Raw genomic sequence first — 22,413 nt, 5'->3', positions numbered from 1 at the left:
AGATCCCCAAACACAGAAAAGAAAGATCCCCAAACACAAAAAAGAGAGATCCCCAAACACAAAAAAGAGAGATCCCCAAACAGAAAAAAGAGAGATCCCCAAACACAGAAAAAAGAGATCCCCAAACACAGAAAAGTGAGATCCCCAAACACAGAAAAGTGAGATCCCCAAACATAGAAAAGTGAGATCGCCAAACACAGAAAACTGAGATCTCCAAACACAGAAAACTGAGATCCCCAAACACAGAAAAGTGAGATCCCCAAACACAGAAAACTGAGATCCCCAAACACAGAAAAGAGAGATTTCCAAACACAGAAAACTGAGATCTCCAAACACAGAAAAGAGAGATCCCCAAACACAGCAAAGTGAGATCTCCAAACGCAGAAAAGAGAGATCCCCAAACACAGAAAAGTGAGATCCCCAAACACAGAAAAGTGAGATCCCCAACACAGAAAGGTGAGATCCCCAAACACAGAAAAGTGAGATCCCCAACACAGAAAGGTGAGATTCCCAAACACAGAAAAGCGAGATCTCCAAACACAGAAAAGAGAGATCTCCAAACATAGAAAAGAGAGATCCCCAAACACAGAAAAGTGAGATCCCTAAACACAGAAAAGTGAGATCTCCAAACACAGAAAAGTGAGATCTCCAAACACAGAAAAGAGAGACCCCCAAACACAGAAAAGAGAGATCCCCAAACACAGAAAAGAGAGATCTCCAAACACAGAAAAGTGAGATCCCCACACATAGAAAAGTGAGATCACCAAACACAGAAAACTGAGATCCCCAAACACAGAAAAGAGAGAGCCCCAAACACAGAAAAGAGAGATCCCAAACACAGAAAAGTGAGATCTCCTAAAACAAAAAAGGGAGATCCGCAAACATAGAAAAGTGAGATCCCCAAACACAGAAAAGAAAGATCCACAAACACAAAAAAGAGAGATCCCCAAGCACAAAAAAGTGAGATCCACAAACACAGAAAAGAGAGATCTCCAAACATAGAAAACAGAGATCCCCAAACACAGAAAAGTGAGATCTCCAAACACAGAAAAGTGAGATCTCCAAACACAGAAAAGAGAGATCTCCAAACACAGAAAAGTGAGATCAAAAACACAGAAAAGAGAGATCACCAAACACAGAAAAGTGAGATCTCCAAACACAGAAAAGAGAGATCTCCAAACACAAAGAGAGATCGCCAAATGCAGAAAAGTGAGATCGCCAAATGCAGAAAAGTGAGAACCCCAAACGCAGAAGAGAGAGATCTCCAAACACAGAAAAGTGAGATCCCCAAACACAGAAAAGTGAGATCCCCAAACACAGAAAAGTGAGATCCCCAAACACAGAAAAGTGAGATCCCCAAACACAGAAAAGAGAGATCCCCAAACACAGAAAAGTGAGATCCCCAAACACAGAAAAGAGAGGTCCCCAAACACAGAAAAGAGAGATCCCCAAACACAGAAAAGTGAGATCCCCAAACACAGAAAAGAGAGGTCCCCAAACACAGAAAAGAGAGAGCCCCAAACACAGAAAAGCGAGATCTCCAAACACAGAAAAGGGAGATCTCCAAACATAGAAAAGAGAGATCCCCAAACACAGAAAAGAGAGATCCCCAAACACAGAAAAGTGAGATCCCCAAACACAGAAAAGTGAGATCCCCAACACAGAAAAGTGAGATCCCCAAACACAGAAAAGTGAGATTCCCAAACACAGAAAAGTGAGATCCCCAACACAGAAAAGTGAGATCCCCAAACACAGAAAAGAGAGATCCCCAAACACAGAAAAGGGAGATCCCCAAACACATAAAAGTGAGATCCCCAAAAACAGAAAAGTGAGGTCCCCAGACACATAAAAGTGAGATCCCCAAACACAGAAAAGTGAGATTCCCAAACACAGAAAAGTGAGATCCCCAAACACAGAACAGAGAGATCCCCAACACAGAAAAGTGAGATCCCCAAACACAGAAAAGAGAGATCCCCAAACACAGAAAAGGGAGATCCCCAAACACAGAAAAGTGAGATCCCCAAAAACAGAAAAGTGAGGTCCCCAGACACATAAAAGTGAGATCCCCAAACACAGAAAAGTGAGATCCCCAAACACAGAAAACTGAGATACCCAAACACAGAACAGAGAGATCCCCAAACATAGAACAGAGAGATCACCAAACACAGAAAAGTGAGATCTCCAAACACAGAAAAGTGAGATCTCCAAACACAGAACAGAGATCCCCACACAGAAAAGCGAGATCTCCAAACACAGAAAAGGGAGATCTCCAAACATAGAAAAGAGAGATCCCCAAACACAGATAAGTGAGATCCCCAAACACAGAAAAGTGAGATCCATAAACACAGAAAAGTGAGATCCCCAAACACAGAAAAGTGAGATCCCCAAACACAGAAAAGTGAGATCCCCAGATACAGAAAAGAGAGATCCCCAAACACAGAAAAGTGAGATCCCTAAACACAGAAAAGAGAGATCACCAAACACAGAAAAGTGAGATCTCCAAACACAGAAAAGGGAGATCTCCAAACATAGAAAAGAGAGATCCCCAAACACAGATAAGTGAGATCCCCAAACACAGAAAAGTGAGATCCATAAACACAGAAAAGTGAGATCCCCAAACACAGAAAAGTGAGATCCCCAAACACAGAAAAGTGAGATCCCCAAACACAGAAAAGTGAGATCCCCAAACACAGAAAAGTGAGATCCCCAAACACAGAAAAGAGAGATCACCAAACACAGAAAAGAGAGATCCCCACAGAAAAGAGAGATCTCCAAACACAGAAAAGTGAGATCCCCAAACACAGAAAAGAGAGATCCCCAAACACAGAAAAGAGAGATCCCCAAACACAGAAAAGAAAGAGAGATCCCCAAACACAGAAAAGGGAGATCTCCAAACACAGAAAACAGAGGTCTCCAAACACAGAAAAGTGAGATCCCCACACATAGAAAAGTGAGATCACCAAACAGAGAAAAGAGAGATCTCGAAACACAGAAAAGTGAGATCTCCAAACACAGAAAAGAGAGATCCCCAAACACAGAAAAGAGAGATCCCCAAACACAGAAAAGAAAGAGAGATCCCCAAACACAGAAAAGAGAGATCTCCAAACACAGAAAAGAGAGGTCTCCAAACACAGAAAAGTGAGATCCCCACACATAGAAAAGTGAGATCACCAAACACAGAAAACTGAGATCCCCAAACACAGAAAAGAGAGAGCCCCAAACACAGAAAAGAGAGATCCCCAAACACATAAAAGTGAGATCTCCTGAAACAAAAAAGGGAGATCCGCAAACACAGAAAAGTGAGATCCCCAAACACAGAAAAGAAAGATCCACAAAGACAAAAAAGAGGGATCCCCAAGCCCAAAAAAGTGAGATCCCCAAACACAGAAAAGAGAGATCTCCAAACATAGAAAACAGAGATCCCCAAACACAGAAAAGTGAGATCTCCAAACACAGAAAAGTGAGATCTCCAAACACAGAAAAGAGAGATCTCCAAACACAGAAAAGTGAGATCTCCAAACACAGAAAAGTGAGATCCCCAAACACAGAAAAGAGAGATCCCCAAACACAGAAAAGTGAGATCCGCAAACACAGAAAAGAGAGATCACCAAACACAGAAAAGTGAGATCTCCAAACACAGAAAAGAGAGATTTCCAAACAGAGAAGAGAGATCCCCAAACGCAGAAAAGTGAGATCCCCAAATGCAGAACAGTAAGAACCCCAAACGCAGAAGAGAGAGATCTCCAAACACAGAAAAGTGAGATCCCCAAACACAGAAAAGTGAGCTCCCCAAACACAGAAAAGTGAGATCCCCAAACACAGAAAAGTGAGATCCCCAAACACAGAAAAGTGAGATCCCCAAACACAGAAAAGTGAGATCTCCAAACACAGAAAAGTGAGATCACCAAAGACAGAAAAAAGAGATCCCCAAACAGAGAAAAGTGAGATCTCCAAATACAAAAAACTAAGATCCCCACAGAAAAGAGAGATCCCCAAACACAGAAAAGCGAGATCTCCAAACATAGAAGAGAGAGATCCCCAAACACAGAAAAGTGAGATCCCCAAACACAGAAAAGTGAGATCCCAAAACACAGAAAAAAGAGATCCCCAAACAGAGAAAAGTGAGATCTCCAAATACAAAAAAATAAGATCCCCACAGAAAAGAGAGATCCCCAAACACAGAAAAGCGAGATCTCCAAACATAGAAGAGAGAGATCCCCAAACACAGAAAAGTGAGATCCCCAAACACAGAAAAGTGAGATCCCCAAACACAGAAAAGTGAGATCCCCAAACACAGAAAAGTGAGATCCCCAAACACAGAAAAGTGAGATCCCCAACACAGAAAAGTGAGATCCCCAACACAGAAAAGTGAGATCTCCAAACACAGAAAAGGGAGATCTCCAAACACAGAAAAGGGAGATCTCCAAACACAGAAAAGGGAGATCTCCAAACATAGAAAAGAGAGATCCCCAAACACAGAAAAGTGAGATCCCCAAACACAGAAAAGTGTGATCTCCAAACACAGAAAAGTGAGATCTCCAAACAGAGAAAAGAGAGATCTCTAAACACAGAAAAGAGAGATCCCCAAACACAGAAAAGAGAGATCCCAAACACAGAAAAGAGAGATCCCCAAACACAGAAAAGAGAGATCCCAAACACAGAAAAGTGAGATCTCCAAACAGAGAAAAGAGAGATCTCTAAACACAGAAAAGAGAGATCTCGAAACACAGAAAAGTGAGATCTCTAAACACAGAAAAGAGAGATCCCCAAACACAGAAAAGAGAGATCCCAAACACAGAAAAGAGAGATCCCCAAACATAGAAAAATGAGATGCCTAAAAGGCAGAAAAGTGAGATTTCCTAAAACAAAAAAGGGAGATCCGCAAACACAGAAAAGTGAGATCCTCAAACACAGAAAAGTGAGATCTCCAAACACAGAAGAGAGAGATCCCCAAACACAGAAAAGTGAGATCCCCAAACACAGAAAAGTGAGATCCCCAAACACAGAAAAGAGAGATCACCAAACACAGAAAAGAGAGATCACCAAACACAGAAAAGAGAGATCCCCAAACACAGAAAAGAGAGATCCCCAAACACAGAAAAGGGAGATCCCCAAACACAGAAAAGTGAGGTCCCCAAACACAGAAAAGTGAGATCACCACACACAGAAAAGTGAGATCCCCAAACACAGAACAGAGAGATCCCCAAACACAGAACAGAGAGATCACCAAACACAGAAAAGGGAGATCTCCAAACACAGAAAAGAGAGATCCCCAGATGCAGAAAAGTGAGATCACCAAACGCAGAAAAGAGAGAACCCCAAACACAGAACAGAGAGATCCCCAAACACATAAAATTGAGATCTCCTAAAACAAAAAAGGGAGATACGCAAACACAGAAAAGTGAGATCCCCAAACACAGAAAAGAAAGATCCACAAACACAAAAAAGAGAGATCCGCAAACACAGAAAAGTGAGATCTCCAAACACAAAAAGTGAGATCCCCAAGCACAAAAAAGTGAGATCCCCAAACACAGAAAAGAGAGATCTCCAAACCCAGAAAAGCGAGATTTCCAAACACAGAAAAGTGAAATCTCCAAACATAGAAAACAGAGATCCCCAAACACAGAAAAGTGAGATCTCCAAACACAGAAAAGTGAGATCTCCAAACACAGAAAAGAGAGATCTCCAAACACAGAAAAGTGGGATCTCCAAACACAGAAAAGGGAGATCCCGAAACACAGAAAAGCGAGATCTCCAAACACAGAAAAGTGAGATCCCCAAACACAGAAAAGAGAGATCCCCAAACACAGAAAAGAGAGATCCCCAAACACAGAAAAGAGAGATCTCCAAACACAGAAAAGTGAGATCCCCAAACACAGAAAAGAGAGATCCCCAAACACAGAAAAGTGAGATCCCCAAACACAGAAAAGTGAGATCCGCAAACACAGAAAAGTGAGATCGCCAAACACAGAAAAGAGAGATCACCAAACACAGAAAAGTGAGATCTCCAAACACAGAAAAGAGAGATCTCCAAACACAGAAAAGAGAGATCCCCAAACGCAGAAAAGTGAGAGCCCCAAATGCAGAACAGTAAGAACCCCAAACGCAGAAAAGAGAGATCCCCACAGAAAAGAGAGATCCCCAAACACAGAAAAGAGAGATCCCCAAACACAGAAAAGAGAGATCCCCAAATACAGAAAAGTGAGATCCCCAAACACAGAAAAGTGAGATCACCAAAGACAGAAAAATGAGATCCCCAAACAGAGAAAAGTGAGATCTCCAAATACAAAAAAGTGAGATCCCCACAGAAAAGAGAGATCCCCAAACACAGAAAAGAGAGATCCCCAATCACAGAAAAGTGAGATCCCCAAACACAGAAAAAGAGATCCGCAAACACAGAAAAGAGAGATCCCCAAACACAGAAAAGTGAGATCCCCGAACACAGAAATGTGAGATCCCCAAACACAGAAAAGAGAGATTCCCAAACACAGAAAAGGGAGATCCCCAAACACAGTAAAGTGAGATCCCGAAACACAGAAAAGAGAGATCTCCCAAAACACAGAAAAGAGAGATCCCCAACACAAAAAAGTGAGATCCCCAAACACAGAAAAGTGAGATCCCCAAACACAGAAAAGAGAGATCCCCAAACACAGAAAAGTGAGATCCCCAAACACAGAAAATTGAGATCCCCAAACACAGAAAAGAGAGATCACCAAACATAGGAAAGAGAGATCCCCAAACACAGGAAAGAGAGATCCCCAAACACAAAAAAGAGACATCACCAAACACAGTAAAGAGAGATCCCCAAACACAGAAAAATGAGATCCCCAAAGACAGAAAAATGAGATCCCCAAACACAGAAAAGCGAGATCTCCAAACACAGAAAAGAGATCCCCAAACACAGAAAAGTGAGATCTCCAAACACAGAAAAGTGAGATGCCCAAACACAGGAAAGAGAGCTCCCCAAACACAGAAAATCGAGATCACCAAACACAGAAAAGTGAGATCTACAAACACAGAAAAGTGAGATCTCCAAACAGAAAAGTGAGATCTCCAAACACAGAAAAGCAAGATCTCCAAACACAGAAAAGTGAGATCTCCAAACACAGAAACGTGAGATCTCCAAACACAGAAAGATCCCAAAACACAAAAAAGAGAGATCCCCAAACACAAAAAAGACAGATCCCCAAACACAGAAAAGTGAGATCTCCAAACACAGAAAAGCGAGATCTCCAAACGCAGAAAAGCGAGATCTCCAAACACAGAAAAGCGAGATCCCCAAACACAAAAAAGAGAGATCACCAAACACAAAAGAGAGATCCCCAAACACAGAAAAGTGATCCCCAAACATAGAAAACAGAGATCCCCAAACACAGAAAAGTGAGATCTCCAAACACAGAAAAGAGAGATCCCCAAACACAGAAAAGTGAGATCTCCAAACACAGAAAACAGAGATCCCCAAACACAGAAAAGTGAGATCTCCAAACACAGAAAAGTGAGATCCCAAACACAGAAAGGCGAGATCTCCAAACACAGAAAAGTGAGATCCCCAAACACAGAAAAGAGAGATCCCCAAACACAGAAAAGTGAGATCCCCAAACACAGAAAACTGAGATCCCCAAACACAGAAAAGAGAGATCTCCAAACACAGAAAAGTGAGATCCCCAAACACAGAAAACTGAGATCCCCAAACACAGAAAACTGAGATCCCCAAAGAGAGAAAAGAGAGATCCCCAAACACAGAAAAGTGAGATCCCAAACACAGAAAACAGATCCCCAAACACATAAAAGTGAGATCACCAAACACAGAAAACAGATCCCCAAACACAGAAAACTGAGATCTCCAAACACAGAAAACTGAGATCTCCAAACACGGAAAAGAGAGATCCCCAAACACAGCAAAGAGAGATCCCAAACACAGAAAAGAGAGATCCCCAAACACAGAAAAATGAGATCCCCAAATGCAGAAAAGTGAGATCACCAAACGCAGAAAAGAGAGATCCCCAAACACATAAAAGTGAGATCTCCTAAAACAAAAAAGGGAGATCCGCAAACACAGAAAGGTGAGATCCCCAAACACAGAAAAGAAAGATCCACAAACAGAAAAAAGAGAGATCCGCAAACACAGAAAAGTCAGATCTCCAAACACATAAAGTGAGATCCCCAAGCACAAAAAAGTGAGATCCCCAAACACAGAAAAGAGAGATCTCCAAACCCAGAAAAGCGAGATTTCCAAACACAGAAAAGTGAGATCTCCAAACATAGAAAACAGAGATGCCCAAACACAGAAAAGTGAGATCTCCAAACACAGAAAAGTGAGATCCCCAAACACAGAAAAGAGAGATCTCCAAACACAGAAAAGAGAGATCTCCAAACACAGAAAAGGGAGATCCCGAAACACAGAAAAGCGAGATCTCCAAACACAGAAAAGTGAGATCCCCAAACACAGAAAAGAGAGATCCCCAAACACAGAAAAGAGAGATCCCCAAACACAGAAAAGAGAGATCTCCAAACACAGAAAAGTGAGATCCCCAAACACAGAAAAGAGAGATCCCCAAACACAGAAAAGTGAGATCCCCAAACACAGAAAAGTGAGATCCCCAAACACAGAAAAGTGAGATCTCCAAACACAGAAAAGAGAGATCCCCAAACACAGAAGAGAGATCCCCGAACACAGAAAAGAGAGATCCCCAAACACAGAAAAGTGAGATCCCCAAACACAGAAAAGAGAGAGCCCCAAACAAAGAAAAGTGAGATCCCCAAATACAGAAAACAGAGATCCCCAAACACAGAAAAGAGGGATCCCCAAACACAGAGAAGTGAGGTCCCCAAACACAGAAAAGTGAGATCCCCAAACACAGAAAAGTGAGGTCACCAAACACAGAAAAGTGAGATCCCCAAACACAGAAAAGTGAGATCCCCAAACACAGAAAAGTGAGATCTCCAAACACAGAAAAGAGAGATCCCCAAACACAGAAAAGTGAGATCTCCAAACACAGAAAAGTGAGATCCCCAAACACAGGAAAGAGAGATCCCCAAACACAGAAAAGTGAGATCCCCAAACACAGAAAAGTGAGATCCCCAAACACAGAAAAGAGAGATCCCCAAACACAGAAAAGAGAGATCCCCAAACACAGAAAAGTGAGATCTCCAAACACAGAAAAGTGAGATCACCAAAGACAGAAAAATAAGATCCCCAAACAGAGAAAAGTGAGATCTCCAAATACAAAAAAGTGAGATCCCCACAGAAAACTGAGATCCCCAAACAGAGAAAAGAGAGATCCCCAAACACAGAAAAGTGAGATCCCAAACACAGAAAACAGATCCCCAAACACAGAAAAGTGAGATCTCCAAACACAGAAAACTGAGATCTCCAAACACAGAAAAGAGAGATCCCCAAACACAGCAAAGTGAGATCTCCAAACACAGAAAAGAGAGATCCCCAAATGCAGAAAAGTGAGATCCCCAAATGCAGAAAAGTGAGATCACGAAACGCAGAAAAGAGAGATCCCCAAACGCAGAAAAGTGACAGCCCCAAACACAGAAAAGAGAGATCTCCAAACACATAAGAGAGATCCCCAAACACAGAAAAGTGAGATTCCCAATCACAGAAAAGAGAGATCCCCAACCACAGAAAAGAGAGATCCCCAAACACAGAAAAGAGAGATCCCCAAACACAGAAAAGAGAGATCCCCAAACACAGAAAAGAGATCCCCAAACACAGAAAAGTGAGATCCCCAAACACAGAAAAGAGAGAGCCCCAAACAAAGAAAAGTGAGATCCCGAAACACAGAAAAGTGAGATCCCCAAACATAGAAAAGTGAGATCACCAAACACAGAAAACTGAGATCCCCAAACACAGAAAAGAGAGATCCCCAAACACAGAAAAGAGAGATCTCCAAACACAGAAAAGTGAGATCTCAAAACACAGAAAAGAGAGATCTCCAAACACAGAAAAGAGAGATCCCCAAACACAGAAAAGAGAGATCCCCAAACTCAGAAAAGAGAGATCCCCAAACACAGAAAAGAGAGCTCCCCAAACACAGAAAAGACAGCCCCAAAGAAAAGTGAGATCCCAAACACAGAAAAGAGAGATCCCCAAACACAGAAAAGAGAGATCCCCAAACACAGAAAAGTGAGATCCCCAAACATAGAAAAGTGAGATCACCAAACACAGAAAACTGAGATCCCCAATCACAGAAAAGAGATATCCAAACACAGAAAAGTGAGATCCCCAAACGCAGAAAACTGAGATCCCCAAACACAGAAAAGAGAGATCCCCAAACACAGAAAGGAGAGATCCCCAAATACAGAAAAGAGAGATCCCCAAACACAGTAAAGTGAGATCCCCAAACACAGAAAAGAGAGATCTCCCAAAACACAGAAAAGAGAGATCCCCAACACAAAAAAGTGAGATCCCCAAACACAGAAAAGTGAGATCCCCAAACACAGAAAAGAGAGATCCCCAAACACAAAAAAGTGAGATCCCCAAACACAGAAAAGTGAGATCCCCAAACACAGAACAGAGAGATCCCCAAACACAGAACAGAGAGATCCCCAAACACAGAAAAGAGAGATCTCCAAACACAGAAAAGAGAGATCTCCAAACACAGAAAATAGAGATCTCCAAACATAGGAAAGAGAGATCTCCAAACACAGAAAAGAGAGATCTCCAAACACAGAAAATAGAGATCTCCAAACACAGAAAAGAGAGATCTCCAAACACAGAAAATAGAGATCTCCAAACACAGAAAAGTGAGATCTCCAAACACAGATAAGTGAGGTCCCCAAACATAGCAAAGAGAGATCCCCAAACACAGGAAAGAGAGATCCCCAAACACAGAAAAGAGAGATCCCCAAACACAGCAAAGAAAGATCCCCAAACACAGAAAAGTGAGATCTCCAAACACAGAAAATTGAGATCACCAAAGACAGAAAAATGAGATCTCCAAACACAGAAAAGTGAGATCTCCAAACACAGAAAAGTGAGATCCCCAAACACAGGAAAGAGAGATCCCCAAACACAGAAAAGTGAGATCACCAAAGACAGAAAAATGAGATCTCCAAACACAGAAAAGTGAGATCCCCAAACACAGAAAAGAGAGATCCGCAAACACAGAAAAGAGAGATCCCCAAACACAGAAAAGAGAGATCCCCAAACACAGAAAAGTGAGATCCCCAAACATAGAAAAGTGAGATCCCCAAACACAGAAAAGAGAGATCCCCAAACACAGAAAAGTGAGATGCACAAACACAGAAAAGTGAGATCACCAAACACAGAAAAGTGAGATCCCCAAACACAGAAAAGTGAGATCTCCAAACACAGAAAAGAGAGATCCCCAAACACAGAAAAGAGAGATCCCCAAACAGAGAAAAGTGAGATCCCCAAACACAGAAAAGTGAGATCCCCAAACACAGAAAAGTGAGATCTCCAAACACAGAAAAGAGAGATGTCCAAACACAGAAAAGTGAGATCTCCAAACACAGAAAAGTGAGATCCCCAAACATAGGAAAGAGAGATTCCCAAACACAGGAAATAGAGATCCCGAAACACAGAAAAGTGAGATCCCCAAACACAGAAAAGTGAGATCTCCAAACACAGAAAAGTGAGGTCCCCAAACACAGAAAAGACAGATCCCCAAACACAGAAATGTGAGATCACCAAACACAGAAATGTGAGATCCCCAAACACAGAAAAGAGAGATCCCCAAACACAGAAAAGAGAGATCCCCAAACACAGAAAAGAGAGATCCCCAAACACAGAAAAGTGAGATCCCCAAACACAGAAAAGAGAGATCCCCAAACACAGAAAAGTGAGTTCCGCAAACACAGAAAAGAGAGATCCGCAAACACAGAAAAGAGAGATCCCCAAACACAGAAAAGAGAGATCCACAAACACAGAAAAGTGAGATCCCCAAACAGAGGAAAGAGAGATCTCCAAACACAGAAAAGAGAGATCCCCAAACAGAAAAGTGAGATCCCCAACACAGAAAAGAAAGATCCCCAAACACAAAAAAGTGAGATCTCCAAAGACAGCAAAGAGAGATCCCCAAACACAGAAAAGTGAGATCTCCAAACACAGAAGTGAGATCCCCAAACACAGAAAAGTGACATCCCCAAACACAGAAAAGAGAGATCACCAAACACAGAAAATAGAGATCCCCAAACACAGAAAAGTGAGATCCCCAGACATAGAAAAGTGAGATCACCAAACACAGAAAAGAGAGATCCCCAAACACAGAAAAGAGAGATCCCCAAACACATAAAAGTGAGATGCAGAAACACAGAAAAGTGAGATTCCCAACACAGAAAAGAGAGATCCCCAAACACAGAAAAGTGAGATCCCCAAACACAGAAAAGTGAGATCTCCAAACACAGAAAAGAGAGATCTCCAAAGACAGCAAAGAGAGATCTCCAAACACATAAAAGTGATATCTCCAAACACAGAAAAGTGAGATCCCCAAACACAGAAAAGTGAGATCCCCAAACATAGAAAAGTGAGATCACCAAACACAGAAAACTGAGATCCCCAAACACAGGAAAGAGAGATCCCCAAACACAGAAAAGTGAGATCGCCAAACACAGAAAACTGACAACCCCAAACACAGAAAAGTGAGATCTCCAAACACAGAAAAGAGAGATCCCCAAACACAGAAAAGTGAGATGCAGAAACACAGAAAAGTGAGATTCCCAACACAGAAAAGTGAGATCCCCAAACACAGAAAAGTGAGATCTCCAAACACAGAAAAGAGAGATCCCCAAACACAGAAAAGTGAGATCCCCAAACACAGAAAAGTGAGATCCCCAAACACAGAAAAGAGAGATCCCCAAACACAGAAAAGTGAGATCCCCAAACACAGAAAAGAGAGATCTCCAAACACTGAAAAGAGAGATCCCCAAACATAGGAAAGAGAGATCCCCAAACACAGAAAAGAGATCCCCAAACACAGGAAAGAGAGATCCCCTAACACAGGAAAGTGAAATCCCCAAAGACAGAAAAATGAGATCTCCAAACACAGAAAAGTGAGATCTCCAAACACTGAAAAGTGAGATCCCCAAACACAGGAAAGAGAGCTCCCCAAACACAGAAAAGCAAGATCACCAAACACAGAAAAGTGAGATCTCCAAACACAAAAAAGTGAGATCCCCAAACACAGAAAAGTGAGATCCCCAAACACAGAAAAGTGAGATCTCCAAACACAGAAAAGAGAGATCCTCAAAACAGAAAGGGGAGATCCCCAAACACAGAAAAGTGAGATCTCCAAACACAGAAAAGGCAGATCCCCAAACACAGAAATGTGAGATCCCCAAAAACAGAAAAGAGAGATCTCCAAAACAGAAAAGTGAGATCACCAAACACAGAAAAGTGAGATCCCCAAACACAGAAAAGTGAGGTCCCCAAACACAGAAAAGCGAGATCTCCAAACACAGAAAAGAGAGATCCCCAAACACAGAAAAGAGAGATCCCCTAACACAGAAAAGAGAGATCCCCAAACACAGAAAAGAGATCTGCAAACACAGAAAAAGAGATCCGCAACACAGAAAAAGAGATCCCCAAACACAGAAAAGAGAGATCCCCAAACACAGAAAAGAGTGATCCCCAAACACAGAAATGTGAGATCCCCAAACACAGAAAGGAGAGATCCCCACAGAAAAGAGAGATCCCCAAACACAGTAAAGTGAGATCCCCAAACACAGAAAAGCGAGATCTCCCAAAACACAGAAAAGAGAGAACCCCAACACAAAAAATGAGATACCCAAACACAGAAAAGTGAGATCCCCAATCACGGAAAAGAGAGATCCCCAAACACGGAAAAGTGAGATCCCCAAAGACAGAAAAGTGAGATCCCCAAACACAGAAAAGAGAGATCCCCAAACACAGAAAAGAGAGATCACCAAAGACAGAAAAATGAGATCTCCAAACACAGAAAAGTGAGGTCTCCAAACACAGAAAAGAGAGATCCCCAAACACAGAAAAGAGAGATCCCCAAACACAGAAAAGTGAGATCTCCAAACACAGAAAAGTGAGATCCCCAAACATAGGAAAGAGAGATCACCAAACACAGGAAAGCGAGATCCCCAAACACAGAAAAATGAGATCTCCAAACACAGAAAAGTGAGATCTCCAAACAGTGAAAAGTGAGATCCCCAAACACAGGAAAGAGAGCTCCCCAAACACAGAAAAGCGAGATCACCAAACACAGAAAAGTGAGATCTCCAAACAGAAAAAAGTGAGATCCCCAAACACAGAAAAGTGAGATCCCCAAACACAGAAAAGTGAGATCTCCAAACACAGAAAAGAGAGATCCTCAAAACAGAAAGGGGAGATTCCCAAAAACAGAAAAGTGAGATCTCCAAACACAGAAAAGACAGATCCCGAAACACAGAAACGTGAGATCACCAAACACAGAAATGTGAGATCCCCAAACACAGAAAAGGGAGGTCCCCAAACACAGAAAAGCGAGATCTCCAAACACAGAAAAGAGAGATCCCCAAACACAAAAAAAGAGATCCCCAAACAGAAAAGTGAGATGCACAAACACAGAAAAGTGAGATCCCCAACACAGAAAAGAAAGATCCCCAATCACAAAAAAGTGAGATCTCCAAAGACAGCAAAGAGAGATCTCCAAACACATAAAAGTGAGATCTCCAAACACAGAAAAGTGAGATCCCCAAACACAGAAAAGTGAGATCCCCAAACATAGAAAAGTGAGATCACCAAACACAGAAAACTGAGATCCCCAAACACAGGAAAGAGAGATCCCCAAACACAGAAAAGTGAGATCGCCAAACACAGAAAACTGAGATCCCCAAACACAGAAAAGTGAGATCTCCAAACACAGAAAAGAGAGATCCTCAAACACAGAAAAGTGAGATGCAGAAACACAGAAAAGTGAGATTCCCAACACAGAAAAGTGAGATCCCCAAACACAGAAAAGTGAGATCTCCAAACACAGAAAAGAGAGATCCCCAAACACAGAAAAGTGAGATCCCCAAACACAGAAAAGTGAGATCCCCAAACACAGAAAAGTGAGATCCCCAAACACAGAAAAGAGAGATCTCCAAACACTGAAAAGAGAGATCCCCAAACATAGGAAAGAGAGGTCCCCAAACACAGAAAAGAGATCCCCAAACACAGGAAAGAGAGATCCCCTAACACAGGAAAGTGAAATCCCCAAAGACAGAAAAATGAGATCTCCAAACACAGAAAAGTGAGATCTCCAAACACTGAAAAGTGAGATCCCCAAACACAGGAAAGAGAGCTCCCCAAACACAGAAAAGCAAGATCACCAAACACAGAAAAGTGAGATCTCCAAACACAAAAAAGTGAGATCCCCAAACACAGAAAAGTGAGATCCCCAAACACAGAAAAGTGAGATCTACAGACACAGAAAAGAGAGATCCTCAAAACAGAAAGGGGAGATCCCCAAACACAGAAAAGTGAGATCTCCAAACACAGAAAAGGCAGATCCCCAAACACAGAAATGTGAGATCCCCAAAAACAGAAAAGAGAGATCTCCAAAACAGAAAAGTGAGATCACCACACACAGAAAAGTGAGATCCCCAAACACAGAAAAGTGAGGTCCCCAAACACAGAAAAGCGAGATCTCCAAACACAGAAAAGAGAGATCCCCAAACACAGAAAAGAGAGATCCCCTAACAGAGAAAAGAGAGATCCCCAAACACAGAAATGTGAGATCCCCAAACACAGAAAGGAGAGATCCCCACAGAAAAGAGAGATCCCCAAACACAGTAAAGTGAGATCCCCAAACACAGAAAAGCGAGATCCCCAAACACAGAAAAGTGAGATCTCCAAACACAGAAAAGAGAGATCCCCAAACACAGAAAAGAGAGATCTCCAAATACTGAAAAGAGAGAGCCCAAAACACAGAAAAGTGAGATCTCCAAACACAGAAAAGTGAGATCCCCAAACATAGGAAAGAGAGATCACCAAACACAGGAAAGAGAGATCCCCAAACACAGAAGAGAGAGATCCCCAAACACAGAAAAGAGATCCCAAACACAGGAAAGAGAGATCCCCAAACACAGAAAAGTGAAATCCCCAAAGACAGAAAAATGAGATCCCCAAACATAGAAAAGTGAGATCACCAAACACAGAAAACTGAGATCCCCAAACACAGGAAAGAGAGATCCCCAAACACAGAAAAGTGAGATCGCCAAACACAGAAAACTGAGATCCCCAAACACAGAAAAGTGAGATCTCCAAACACAGAAAAGAGAGATCCCCAAACACAGAAAAGTGAGATGCAGAAACACAGAAAAGTGAGATTCCCAACACAGAAAAGAGAGATCCCCAAACACAGAAAAGTGAGATCCCCAAACACAGAAAAGTGAGATCTCCAAACACAGAAAAGAGAGATCCCCAAACACAGAAAAGTGAGATCCCCAAACACAGAAAAGTGAGATCCCCAAACACAGAAAAGAGAGATCCCCAAACACAGAAAAGTGAGATCCCCAAACACAGAAAAGTGAGATCCCCAAACACTGAAAAGAGAGAGCCCAAAACACAGAAAAGTGAGATCTCCAAACACAGAAAAGTGAGATCCCCAAACATAGGAAAGAGAGATCCCCAAACACAGAAAAGAGATCCCCAAACATAGGAAAGAGAGATCCCCTAACACAGGAAAGTGAAATCCCCAAAGACAGAAAAATGAGATCTCCAAACACAGAAAAGTGAGATCTCCAAACACTGAAAAGTGAGATCCCCAAACACAGGAAAGAGAGCTCCCCAAACACAGAAAAGCAAGATCACCAAACACAGAAAAGTGAGATCTCCAAACACAAAAAAGTGAGATCCCCAAACACAGAAAAGTGAGATCCCCAAAAACAGAAAAGAGAGATCTCCAAAACAGAAAAGTGAGATCACCAAACACAGAAAAGTGAGATCCACAAACACAGAAAAGTGAGGTCCCCAAACACAGAAAAGCGAGATCTCCAAACACAGAAAAGAGAGATCCCCAAACACAGAAAAGAGAGATCCCCTAACACAGAAAAGAGAGATCCCCAAACACAGAAAAGAGATCTGCAAACACAGAAAAAGAGATCCGCAAACACAGAAAAAGAGATCCCCAAACACAGAAAAGAGAGATCCCCAAACACAGAAAAGAGTGATCCCCAAACACAGAAATGTAAGATCCCCAAACACAGAAAGGAGAGATCCCCACAGAAAAGAGAGATCCCCAAACACAGTAAAGTGAGATCCCCAAACACAGAAAAGCGAGATCTCCCAAAACACAGAAAAGAGAGATCCCCAACACAAAAAAATGAGATCCCCAAACACAGAACAGTGAGATCCCCAAACACAAAAAAGAGAGATCCCCAAAGACAAAAAAGTGAGATCCCCAAACACAGAAAAGTGAGATCCCCAAACACGGAAAAGAGAGATCCCCAAACACGGAAAAGTGAGATCCCCAAAGACAGAAAAGTGAGATCCCCAAACACAGAAAAGTGAGATCTCCAAACACAGAAAAGTGAGATCACCAAAGACAGAAAAATGAGATCTCCAAACACAGAAAAGTGAGGTCTCCAAACACAGAAAAGAGAGATCCCCAAAGACAGAAAAGAGAGATCCCCAAACACAGAAAAGTGAGATCTCCAAACACAGAAAAGTGAGATCCCCAAACACAGGAAAGAGAGATCCCCAAACACAGAAAAGTGAAATCCCCAAAGACAGAAAAATGAGATCTCCAAACACAGAAAAGTGAGATCTCCAAACACAGAAAAGAGATCCACAAACACAGAAAAGTGAGATCTCCAAACACAGAAAAGTGAGATCCCCAAACACAGGAAAGAGAGCTCCCCAAACACAGAAAAGTGAGATCCCCAAACACAGAAAAGTGAGATCCCCAAACACAGAAAAGTGAGATCTCCAAACACAGAAAAGTGAGGTCCCCAAACACAGAAAAGACAGATCCCCAAACACAGAAAAGACAGATCCCCAAACACAGAAATGTGAGATCACCAAACACAGAAATCTGAGATCCCCAAACACAGAAAAGAGAGATCTCCAAACACAGAAAAGAGAGATCTCCAAAACAGAAAAGTGAGATCACCAAACACAGAAAAGTGAGATCTCCAAACACAGAAAAGACAGATCCCCAAACACAGAAAAGACAGATCCCCAAACACAGAAAAGTGAAATCCCCAAAGACAGAAAAATGAGATCTCCAAACACAGAAAAGTGAGATCTCCAAACACAGAAAAGTGAGATCCCCAAACATAGAAAAGTGAGATCACCAAACACAGAAAACTGAGATCCCCAAACACAGGAAAGAGAGATCCCCAAACACAGAAAAGTGAGATCCCCAAACACAGAAAACTGAGATCCCCAAACACAGAAAAGTGAGATGCAGAAACACAGAAAAGTGAGATTCCCAACACAGAAAAGAGAGATCCCCAAACACAGAAAAGTGAGATCCCCAAACACAGAAAAGTAAGATCCCCAAACACAGAAAAGAGAGATCCCCAAACACAGAAAAGTGAGATCCCCAAACACTGAAAAGAGAGAGCCCAAAACACAGAAAAGTGAGATCTCCAAACACAGAAAAGTGAGATCCCCAAACATAGGAAAGAGAGATCCCCAAACACAGAAAAGAGATCCCCAAACATAGGAAAGAGAGATCCCCTAACACAGGAAAGTGAAATCCCCAAAGACAGAAAAATGAGATCTCCAAACACAGAAAAGTGAGATCTCCAAACACTGAAAAGTGAGATCCCCAAACACAGGAAAGAGAGCTCCCCAAACACAGAAAAGCAAGTTCACCAAACACAGAAAAGTGAGATCTCCAAACACAAAAAAGTGAGATCCCCAAACACAGAAAAGTGAGATCCCCAAACACAGAAAAGTGAGATCTCCAAACACAGAAAAGAGAGATCCTCAAAACAGAAAGGGGAGATCCCCAAACACAGAAAAGTGAGATCTCCAAACACAGAAAAGACAGATCCCCAAACACAGAAACGTGAGATCAGCAAACACAGAAATGTGAGATCCCCAAAAACAGAAAAGAGAGATCTCCAAAACAGAAAAGTGAGATCACCAAACACAGAAAAGTGAGATCCCCAAACACAGAAAAGTGAGGTCCCCAAACACAGAAAAGCGAGATCTCCAAACACAGAAAAGGGAGATCCCCAAACACAGAAAAGAGAGATCCCCTAACACAGAAAAGAGAGATCCCCAAACACAGAAAAGAGATCTGCAAACACAGGAAACGAGATCCCCAAACACAGAAATGTGAGATCCCCAAACACAGAAAGGAGAGATCCCCACAGAAAAGAGAGATCCCCAAACACAGTAAAGTGAGATCCCCAAACACAGAAAAGCGAGATCTCCCAAAACACAGAAAAGAGAGATCCCCAACACAAAAAAATGAGATCCCCAAACACAGAAAAGTGAGATCCCCAAACACAGAAAAGAGAGATCCCCAAAGACAAAAAAGTGAGATCCCCAAACACAGAAAAGTGAGATCCCCAAACACGGAAAAGAGAGATCCCCAAACACGGAAAACTGAGATCCCCAAAGACAGAAAAGTGAGATCCCCAAACACAGAAAGAGAGATCCCCAAACACAGAAAAGAGAGATCCCCAAACACAGAAAAGTGAGATCTCCAAACACAGAAAAGTGAGATCACCAAAGACAGAAAAATGAGATCTCCAAACACAGAAAAGTGAGGTCTCCAAACACAGAAAAGAGAGATCCCCAAACACAGAAAAGAGAGATCTCCAAACACAGAAAAGTGAGATCCCCAAACACAGGAAAGAGAGATCCCCAAACACAGAAAAGTGAAATCCCCAAAGACAGAAAAATGAGATCTCCAAACACAGAAAAGTGAGATCTCCAAACACAGAAAAGAGATCCCCAAACACAGAAAAGTGAGATCTCCAAACACAGAAAAGTGAGATCCCCAAACACAGGAAAGAGAGCTCCCCAAACACAGAAAAGTGAGATCCCCAAACACAGAAAAGTGAGATCCCCAAACACAGAAAAGTGAGGTCCCCAAACACAGAAAAGAGAGATGTCCAAACACAGAAAAGTGAGGTCCCCAAACACAGAAAAGAGAGATCCTCAAAACAGAAAGGTGAGATCCCCAAACACAGAAAAGTGAGATCTCCAAACACAGAAAAGACAGATCCCCAAACACAGAAAAGACAGATCGCCAAACACAGAAATGTGAGATCACCAAACACAGAAATGTGAGATCCCCAAACACAGAAAAGAGAGATCTCCAAAAGAGAAAAGTGAGATCACCAAACACAGAAAAGTGAGATCCCCAAACACAGAAAAGTGAGGTCCCCAAACACAGAAAAGTGAGATCCGCAAACACAGAAAAGTGACATCCCCAAACACAGAAAAGAGAGATCACCAAACACAGAAAATAGAGATCCCCAAACACAGAAAAGTGAGATCCCCAAACATAGAAAAGTGAGATCACCAAACACAGAAAAGTGAGATCCCCAAACACAGAAAAGAGAGATCCCCAAACACAGAAAACTGAGATCCCCAAACACAGAAAAGAGAGATCCCCAAACACAGAAAAGTGAGATCCTCAAACACAGAAAAGTGAGATCTCCAAACACAGAAAAGAGAGATCCCCAAACACAGAAAAGAGAGATCCCCTAACACAGAAAAGTGAGATCCCCAAACACAGAAAAGTGAGATCCCCAAACACAAAAAAGAGAGATCTCCAAACACTGAAAAGAGAGAGCCCAAAACACAGAAAAGTGAGATCCCCAAACACAGAAAAGAGATCCCAAACACAGGAAAGAGAGATCCCCAAACATCGGAAAGAGAGATCCCCAAACACAGAAAAGTGAGATCCCCAAACATCGGAAAGAGAGATCACCAAACACAGGAAAGAGAGATCCCCAAACACAGAAAAGAGAGATCCCCAAACACAGAAAAGAGATCCCAAACACAGGAAAGAGAGATCCCCAAACACAGAAAAGTGAAATCCCCAAAGACAGAAAAATGAGATCGCCAAACACAGAAAAGTGAGATCTCCAAACACTGAAAAGTGAGATCCCCAAACACAGGAAAGAGAGCTCCCCAAACACAGAAAAGCGAGATCACCAAACACAGAAAAGTGAGATCTCCAAACAGAAAAAAGTGAGATCCCCAAACACAGAAAAGTGAGATCCCCAAACACAGAAAAGTGAGATCTCCAAACACAGAAAAGAGAGATCCTCAAAACAGAAAGGGGAGATTCCCAAACACAGAAAAGTGAGATCTCCAAACACAGAAAAGACAGATCCCGAAACACAGAAACGTGAGATCACCAAACATAGAAATGTGAGATCCCCAAACACAGAAAAGGGAGATCTCCAAAACAGAAAAGTGAGATCACCAAACACAGAAAAGTGAGATCCCCAAACACAGAAAAGGGAGGTCCCCAAACACAGAAAAGCGAGATCTCCAAACACAGAAAAGAGATCCCCAAACACAGAAAAGATAGCTCCCCAAACAGAAAAGTGAGCTGCACAAACACAGAAAAGTGAGATCCCCAACACAGAAAAGAAAGATCCCCAATCACAAAAAAGTGAGATCTCCAAAGACAGCAAAGAGAGATCCCCAAACACATAAAAGTGAGATCTCCAAACACAGAAAAGTGAGATCCCCAAACACAGAAAAGTGAGATCCCCAAACATAGAAAAGTGAGATCCACAAACACAGAAAACTGAGATCCCCAAACACAGGAAAGAGAGATCCCCAAACACAGAAAAGTGAGATCGCCAAACACAGAAAACTGAGATCCCCAAACACAGAAAAGTGAGGTCCCCAAACACAGAAAAGTGAGATCCGCAAACACAGAAAAGTGACATCCCCAAACACAGAAAAGAGAGATCACCAAACACAGAAAATAGAGATCCCCAAACACAGAAAAGTGAGATCCCCAAACATAGAAAAGTGAGATCACCAAACACAGAAAAGTGAGATCCCCAAACACAGAAAAGAGAGATCCCCAAACACAGAAAACTGAGATCCCCAAACACAGAAAAGTGAGATCCCAAACACAGAAAAGAGAGATCCCCAAACACAGAAAAGTGAGATCCTCAAACACAGAAAAGTGAGATCTCCAAACACAGAAAAGAGAGATCCCCAAACACAGAAAAGAGAGATCCCCTAACACAGAAAAGTGAGATCCCCTAACACAGAAAAGTGAGATCCCCAAACACAGAAAAGAGAGATCTCCAAACACTGAAAAGAGAGAGCCCAAAACACAGAAAAGTGAGATCTCCAAACACAGAAAAGTGAGATCCCCAAACATAGGAAAGAGAGATCACCAAACACAGGAAAGAGAGATCCCCAAACACAGAAAAGAGAGATCCCCAAACACAGAAAAGAGATCCCAAACACAGGAAAGAGAGATCCCCAAACACAGAAAAGTGAAATCCCCA

The 22,413-nt window shown here is 42.1% G+C and overlaps 1 protein-coding gene across 1 annotated transcript in view; it reads right to left on the bottom strand.

Annotated features, from left to right (window-relative positions):
- The window catches only part of adgra1b (adhesion G protein-coupled receptor A1b), a 1,141,355-nt gene that overhangs the window by 42,725 nt on the left and 1,076,217 nt on the right, over window positions 1-22,413 (bottom strand). The window lies entirely within an intron of this gene.

Source organism: Somniosus microcephalus, chromosome 8 (genome assembly GCF_052327205.1).
Source record: "Somniosus microcephalus isolate GS21.2 chromosome 8, FLI_Smic_1.0, whole genome shotgun sequence".
Lineage (NCBI taxonomy): Eukaryota > Metazoa > Chordata > Chondrichthyes > Squaliformes > Somniosidae > Somniosus > Somniosus microcephalus.
The sequence above is the reverse complement of the archived record's forward strand: the minus strand, read 5'-3'. Positions and strand labels throughout refer to the sequence as shown.